The sequence below is a fragment of the Aplidium turbinatum genome, chromosome 3, assembly GCF_918807975.1.
Source record: "Aplidium turbinatum chromosome 3, kaAplTurb1.1, whole genome shotgun sequence".
Classification (NCBI taxonomy): Eukaryota; Metazoa; Chordata; class Ascidiacea; order Aplousobranchia; family Polyclinidae; genus Aplidium; species Aplidium turbinatum.
Genome location: NC_137474.1, coordinates 15,865,050 through 15,874,025, shown reverse-complemented (window position 1 = coordinate 15,874,025; position 8,976 = coordinate 15,865,050).

The following is an 8,976-nucleotide window of genomic DNA, read 5'->3' as shown; positions in this document are numbered from 1 at the left end:
TTCTACTATTGATAATGCTCGAGATGTTATTGTGGCGCAAGTTAGACGTCCAGATTTGCCATCATTTGTTGAAGAAAAAGATGAGTTGGATAGGCTAGTTATTTGTTAAGATTTAAAAGATATGCTACAATAGCCAAATTGGAGAAGTCAACGTGGGCTACCCAGCTAAGCATGTTATTGTCGGGACAAGCTCTTGATGTATATTCAAGACTTTTGCAAGAAGAGGCCATGAACTACGACAGATTGAAGTTAGCTCTGTTAAAGCGATACAATTTTACCGAGCATGGATACCGTCAAAGATTCCGTGAGGCAAAGCCTGAAAAACACGAAAGCCCAGGTCAATTTATTGAACGTTTAAGAAACCTTTTGTTAAAATGGTTTGAACTTTCGGGGGCCGAACAATCATTGGACGGATTGGCAAACCTTATAGTTAAGGAACAATTCACAGATTCATGTTCAAAAGATCTGTCTGTTTATCTAATGGAGAGAAGTCCAAAGAATCTAGAAGAAATAGCCAGTGTGGCAGAACAGTACTTAGTTGCTCATGATGAGAAGTTGTCGACTGAAGAAACGTTGTCATGCGATAATGACAAAGAGCAAACAAATAATTTTAAAGGAAGTGCGGTTCCAAGAGAAGTACGTTGTTTTAATTGTAATGGCTTAGGTCATAAGTCTGTTAACTGCCGGAGAAAGACTAATAGAAATCATCAGGAATCGAGGAAGTGGTGCAATCGTTGCAATAGGCAAGGACACGAAGCGAAGGAATGCAAGGACAAGTCGTTGTCCCGATCCAATCAGTCTGGAAAAGATGAAGACACGGACGTTTATCGATGCGGTTGTGCGTTAATGATTCCTGAACCCAAGCTTGAGGAGGAGAAACCGGATGAAGATGTTTGCGGAAAAATAATACCTGAAGATTACCTGCCAGTAGTAGATGGAAAAGTTGGAAACAAAAAGGTAAAAGTTTTACGTGATTCTGGTTCTACTGGTATAATAGTGAGGAGAGATTTGGTTAAAGACAGTCAATTAACGGGAAAAACTGGAATTGTGATGTCAATAAATAACACTTCAGTCCAAGGACCGTTAGCGAAGATATATATCGAAACTCCATATTGTAGTGGGACTGTGAAAGCGTTATGTTTACAAAACTCTTTAGTTGATCTTATAATCGGAAATGTTATTGAGAGAAATTCTGAAGTTACTTGTTATTCTTGTGGCAAGAATGGTCACTTTGCTCGAGATTGTTCTGCAGATAACCAGCGACGATCTCACGGTCATGGATACAATGCGTGCGAAGAACCGAGGGGAAAAGGCAGGCGACGACCATTTGGAGTTTGCTATAGATGCGGTAGACGCGGACATTTCGCCAGGGAGTGCGTTGCTGACGGCGGACATTCGGAAAACAGACGTTGCCGTGACAACCATTGCTACCGATGTGGGGAGATTGGACACATAGCCAGGAGCTGCCCTTTTGATGAAAAGGCTTGCTACAACTGTCACAGAGAAGGTCATCTGGCCAAGGACTGTCCGGAGAGGAGGTGTTTCCGATGTAGGAAGATGGGTCATCTTGCTCGCCGGTGCATTGAAGACATTGAGGACGTTGGAAACTTTCGCAGAAAACGTGACTATTGTTTTGAGAAAAGCTATCGTTGGTAGATCATGCAACGATTGACTTATGAGAATTGATTATTGAGTAATTAATTGTTTTGTGGTGTGTTTTGTATTGATTGTGTTGTTATATTGTTTGCAACAATATTCTAAGGGGGGGCATATGTCACAATCAATGTGCAAAGCCTCGCGTCGGGCTGCTTTGCGTCTTGACAGAATGTGCTGTTTTCGTTATGGAATTCTTGAGCGGTATGTTATTATCGGTCAATGACCAGTAGTAACCTCTAATTGTGAAGTCGTTGTTCTGCAACGTAATTCTAGATTATTCTGTATCTGGAACGTTCTGTTGTTTTCACAATTGCCAATATCGTTTGTCATGATGTCACAAGGTTGTTTACGAATGGACCTCTGATTACGAAATCTGTATTATGGGTCATTCCATGTCAACTGATCCAAAAAAAAGTGATTTCGTCACCCACCCTCTCAGATTTTGTTCATACTTACCATATTTGTAGAACTTTCTTTCCTGATCACAAAAAACTAAATATTTTGAAAATCGGTCAACCAGAACATAAGTTACAGCTATTTGAACATGGCCACTTTTGTGATCATTCAAGCGGAACAATCAGCTTCTGGTTCAAATGTGAACCTTTGAGTTAACGTATCTTTGCTTGTATGCATCTGTAACCAATGTTGTTTTCAGACATTGTTGTTCGTACAATAACTAAATCATAGCAACAATCACCAACCACATCAATTGTGACCTTTGACCTTTAACCCTCAGTTGATTTGGAGTAGTCTTTGTGTTCAGTGACGCGGAACACAATTTTTGATCTTGCATAGCTCGATGCGGGTACCACCGACATAGACAAGTGATATATCATTGGAAAGGTCTTTTCAAGGAGATTTAGAATCAGAAATAAAATTAATGGCTTATTGACTATTGCTACTAAAATTTTAGATATGAATTTGACATCTGAAACTATCTAAACATTTTTTCTAAATACCAAATTTTCCACATATTTTTCCTATTCATGAAAATTTTGATATATTCTCATTTTGCAATAATCACAAATTTGCAGGTGTGCAAACATGTTGTCAGAAAAAATAGCTCCTGCAAATTTTTTTTAATTTGAAGTTGATTTTGGGGTGGCCCTCCCCCCTAAAGTTCTGTGCCTTCCCTCGAAATACTAAATGTACGTATCTCAAAAACCACTTGAGCTAGAGATACGGTTTTTGTGTCAAAATATGCAGAAAATATGATTTCCTATCTGCTTTCTGAACATTGAATGCATCTATCTTATGTAGAAAAGCAGTTATTATATTTAGAAAAAACACATCTTAACACAAAATGTATGGTACGGTAGCTCTATAAGAAATATGTGACGATCACTGTTCCCTCCAAGAAATCAGCACTCGTGATATCTGTCCAAATCTTGGTTTCACAATTTTTTTTGTGACGACGAATCAGTCTACAGAAATGCTTTTTTTCTCTCTGTTTTTGCACCTTTGAGGGAACACTGGTGACGATATTCAAACTAAAATGTAATTCTGGTCGGTACTGCGAAAAGCGATATTATCGACAATATTTTACATATTGTCTTGCGTATCGTGACAGGATGCCTGCGACCTACACCATCAGACAATCTTCCTGTCCTTGCAGGCATCCAACCAGCTGAGCTTCGTCACAAAGAAGCCATCCTGTCTCTTTCTCGCCGAGCTATGAACCCCAACCACTTGCTCCACTCAAGTCTCTACGAGTCTGTGAGCGAGCAGCCTCGGCGACTGAAATTGAGACACCTATTTGTTTGTGCTGCACAACTCCTGATGAAAACCGCTGAAGACCAATCCATCAGTGCGGCTACCTGGGAAGACCACCAATGGAGCTCGGAGTGGAAGAAGAACTCCTCAAGAATCCAAAGTTTCATCTCTTGACACCACTCCCCACCCAACCCAAATGCATTTGCCAAGGAAGGCCTGGGTGAGGCTCAACCGCCTGCGTACTGGCGTCGGACTATTCTGCTCCAACATGCGCAAATGGGGGATGGCTCCATCCGTGATCTGTGAGTGTGGTAAGGAGGAACATTGGAACAATCTGCAGACTACACCATCTGAAACTGCGCAATCTACCACGCGCCAAATGGTGTGCGTGGTCTGCGTGAACTGAATGACGAATCAATTCAATGGCTGCTTGACACCTGCCCAAGCGTCTAGACCGTGTCGCCGCCACTGCCCAACAGTGGTAAAGGCAGAGCCCCTGGAGTAGCGAAGAAGGTTCAAACGAAGAAGAAGAATCGACAATATTGTTCTTGTTGCAATATGGAAACAGCTTCCTGTGTTCAGTAACAACTTGCAAAAAAAACTGAAGTTGGTCCTCATCTTTAATTAAGAGTTTGTTAAAATCCTGGATTACAGCAACTCCTCTATCTGCTGAAAGTCCCTTCACTATGTGTAAAGCTTGTATAAATGCACCATCTTCAGTCCAATGAGCAGGATCCTTTGAAAGTATGGCTTAATCTACACCCTGCAGCTGAAGAAGCCGTTTTGAATTGGAGGCGCAAAACTGTTCTAGAGTCTACACCCTTATTGTCAAGAAATCTACTTTGACGCTTAGTCACCTTGGTGGACGTTCTGCTGTTTCATCTAACATGGTTATTAGCTTTTTACTTTCCACAGACAATATAGAGTTAAACCATCTCTTCAGACAGATACCATAAATGCAGACCAAGTTTTTTACTAGTTGCAGCAGAAATAGTTGTATGCGGATAATTAAGAAGTTGATCCATGAGTCCGAAATCATTTAGTGGTTCTTCTATATAACATTGGGTGATGTTATCCAATATCCATGGTTTCAGATGAATCGCACAGAAAAGGTGGCTAATTCTCAAATGCCTTGTGCTTCTTTCTTTAACGTATTAAACTGATGACAAAACATCCAAATTTTGTTGGCATTAATCGCCTTCGCCATCCAGCGAGCGCGATGCATGGTACCTGGAGCTTGAAAGCGGATTCCACGCTCAGGAGTTTCTCCAAGGAATATGACAAAAACAGGGGCATTTTAGCTACGTATGAATGCAAAAAATTTTAGGAACACTTCTTTTGTTTATTGCTTTACCAGTTTTACAGGTTAGTTTATGAACTTTGTTTATTGAATAGCTTGGGCCACAATACTTGTTCAGCGCTCTTTTGTGCTAGAATACCCAAAACAGGGTTTTTCTAAATTGCTGCTTTTCTACTCAAGATAGGCACAATCATTGTTCAGAAAGCAGATAGGAAATCATCTTTTTTGCATCTTTTGACACATCTCTAGCTCAAGCAGTTTTTATGATATGCAGATTTAGTATTTTGGATGAGGGCGCAAAACTTTAGGGGGGAGGGCCACTCCTAAATCAATTTCAAATTCCAAAATTTTTTCAAGAGTTATTTTTTCTGACAACCTCACCATTTAAAAAGGTGTCCTAAGCAAAATTCAATAAAATTTTTTTTTTTTGCCAAATAAGAGACACCCTACTCCTTATGCAAAGCAGACCGTGCTTTTGAGATGAACGGTACCTTTTTAGTGTTGCTTTTTAGTACATAAACTGTTCAACAATAAGCCTATGCTACATTGATCCATTATATAATATAATGCCTACAAAACAATAACGCAGACTTTAGAGTTATTTGCATACATTATATGTAATAAAACTACATCCAATCCTTGACAAATAAACAAGCTTTGACAGACCCAACGCATACTACATAATATATAGTATGCGTTGGGTCTGTCTAAGCTTGTTTATCTGTCAAACCATTTTGAATAAAAAGATTCATTGTAACAGAAGAACTGTATATTTTTTGTATATTTATATCATATACTAACAATATACAGCCAAAATAATGGGAACAGCTGACTCGAAGACTATATGTCCCTTCGCTGCTTCCTGTCGTCTGTTGTATCGCATCTGTGATCGCAGTGTACTGTATGATATCGCAATAGGCACAAATAAAAACACGAGCATTATTATTATTGTAGTTCTTCTGTTACAAGGAATCTTTTTGTCCAAAATGGTTTGAAATGCAAGGAAAAAATTGGTAGGTCTTCATGCATAATGTTGTTATTTTTAAGTTAAGAAGAGTAAAACTTTCTACCAGTTTTAGAAGTTGAATACTTAATAAGCCATTAATTTTATTTCTGATTCTAAATCTCCTTGAAAAGACCTTTCCAATGATATATCACTTGTCTATGTCGGTGGTACCCGCATCGAGCTATGCAAGATCAAAAATTGTGTTTCGCATCACTGAACACAAAGACTACTCCTAATCAACTGAGGGTTAAAGGTCAAAGGTCACAATTGATGTGGTTGGTGATTGTTGCTATGATTTAGTTATTGTATGAACAACAATGTCTGAAAACAACATTGGTTGCAGATGCATACAAGCAAAGATACGTTAACTCAAAGTTTCACATTTGAACCAGAAGCTGATTGTTCCGCTTGAATGATCACAAAAGTAGCCATGTTCAAATGGCTGCAACTTATGTTCTGGTTGACCGATTTTCAAAATATTTAGTTTTTTGTGATCAGGAAAGAAAGTTCTACAAATATGGTAAGTATGAACAAAATCTGAGAGGGTGGGTGACAGGTCCTGGATCAGTTGACATGGAATGACCCTTATGTAAAACGTGTTTTCTGGAATCATTTTCCCTACGTGACTTTCTAGAGACTTCTGTTGTTTACATTTAAATGCTGCTTGATAGAACAATGGTTCTTTATGATGTAACCTTGCGTAACCTTCTCGAAGTTACTGGACCGAACAACCAGCTATAAATAGTGGTGTAGTTTGTGTAATGATTATTATGATGATTATTATTGAGTTGGTTATGAGAGTTGTGCTATGAGTTGTGGATTGGTAGTTGATGCAGAAATTAGAGTTATTTGAGAAGCCGTTCGTTAAAGTTCTTCAAGAAGTCAGATTATCATTTCGCTAGTAGAATTATTCGACATTTAATTGACTGCTTTTCGGTTGACCCATTAAACTACGTCATTGAATCTTTCCAAGTCTTTTTCCTGGTAAGAGATAGAAAGAAAGCGTGACAGGGGCAAAATTTTATTGAAAATCGTTTTATGGTTAGTATTTTAAATACAAAGAACGTGTACAATCACCAAGTCAGGTTTTTCCTTTAGTATCCCTTTAATCCTCTACACTACAGTCTACTGCTCACCAGTTCACGAATCTCAAGCGCGTGGTGTAAATCAATGCGCAGTACTGTACAGCACATGTAATGAATCATTCGTGGCCGCACACACAAATTATCAGGCCTCGAAATTCGTTTTTGCTGACGGCGGACAAACGTGTCCGGTCTGAGCAGCTATATCGACGGACAAATTAAGTCTCACGGCGGACACACCAGTTTTAGCGTCAATTGTCATGCTTAATTACTTCATCTTGATAATTCTTTGCCATTTAAGAACTATAGCTACGGTTTAGAAGGCGTTTTAAAATTTCAGCGAAGTCACTCTGAAAGGCTTTCATCAGACCAACGACATGCGCTTGAAGACTGAAGAGCCAAAGCGCCGTGTAGCTGCTAAATACGCCGCATACCTGGTTAACTTCCACCGAACGAGGTCGTGTGGCTTCTTGCATCACAATGCTTTTTGTTACGCTGATTCAATGTCATCAATCGTTGAATCAACGTAAAAATCGAAAGTTTTCAATAGAAGTTAAGGGATACAGTATTTACATTTTCTAGATGCGCGCTAGAATGCGCAAAAAATTATATTCTCGAAACAATTGTTCGTGCCATGCACTGACGATTTGTATCGCTAGTTCCTGTGTTATTTCTCGGCGGACAAATATGACCGATCTAGATGGTACTTCCCGCGGACATCACATGCTGTGACGGCGGACAAGTCTGCCGTGAATTTTGAGGCCTGAATTATTCAGTCATACGGGAACGCACTGCGTGTCTGCAGTTCTGATAACTGTGTGAACCATATAAAGGAAGAAAAAAGGCGCTTGGAACAAACAGTCCACGAAAAAAGTCGGCGCGTAAGACGGAAAATATCAACTTTACATTTGTTTAACGTCGCACACTGTTCATTTAACAGATTTATTTTCGAATCCTGATATCCGAAAAGAAAATGCAAATGCGATTCGAATACATTGAGATTCGAATCTCTAAGATTCGATATTCTGTATTGTGCATCCCTAAACACCACCTTCTCTGATTTTGATGAAATTTAGCACGTTTGTTGCATATGGGCAGAAACCCCCAAATATACAATTTTATCATGATCGGACCAACGGTTCTGGAGATATTGACCTTTGAACTTTTGACCTTTTCGACGAGGCGCTAAAATTTAAAACTCAATTTCTCATTAACCGGTTGACCAATACCCATGTGTGAGGTATCATTTTAAAGGGAATTGACTCAGGAGTTCATTTTTGGCAATAAAATCTGCATTTAACTTTGTTTAGAAGTAATGACCTTTTCACCTATATTTTGACCTTGAATTTCACCTTGTGGAACAAGTTCCGTTTTTATTTTGAAACACCCAAATTGTAGTCAAGGTAATGGACTATTAGTGCCTGTTTTTTTTATTGGTCAGGACCTGAAATAAGTTTGGTCACTTTTTAAATGCAGTCCAGTAACTTTGAGTCATACTAAATTATACTGCAGTTCATGATGCTAATTGTAAAATAAAGAATATCAAGTTCCAAAAGCCTAGATTTTGAGTGACAACCAAAAAAAAGTTACTTTTCATAAAATACAGAATTTTTACATCCACATATCTCAAAAACAAAAAATAATAGTGTTCTGATTTTTACAGAGGTTATAGTCCATTACCTTGACTACAATTTGGGTGTTTCAAAATAAAAATCGAACCTGTTCTACAAGGTGAAATTCAAGGTCAAAATATAGGTGAAAAGGTCATTACTTCTAAACAAAGTTAAATTCAGATTTTATTGTCAAAAATGAATTCCTGAGTCAATTCCCTTTAATATGATACCTCACACATGGGTATTGGTCAAGTGGTTAATGAGATATTGAATTTTATAATTTGGCGCCTCGTCGAAAAGGTCAAAAGTTCAAAGGTCAATATCTCCAGAACAAATGGTCCGATTCCGATAAAATTTTATATTTGGGGGTTTCTGCCCATATGCAACAAACGTGCCAAATTTCATCAAAATCGGAGAAGGTGGTGTTTAAAATTTCAATTTTTTTGGGTGATTTGACATGGAATGACCCTAATCCTGTTTTTTCGAAATTTTCCGTGCCTTTCCTAGTTCTTTTTCTCCAGAGTGATCTGTCACTAGCAAGTTGTTCCCATGTATCCAGACATAGGCGCCGACTCCAGGGGGGCGGGGGGCAGTGCCCCCCCCCCC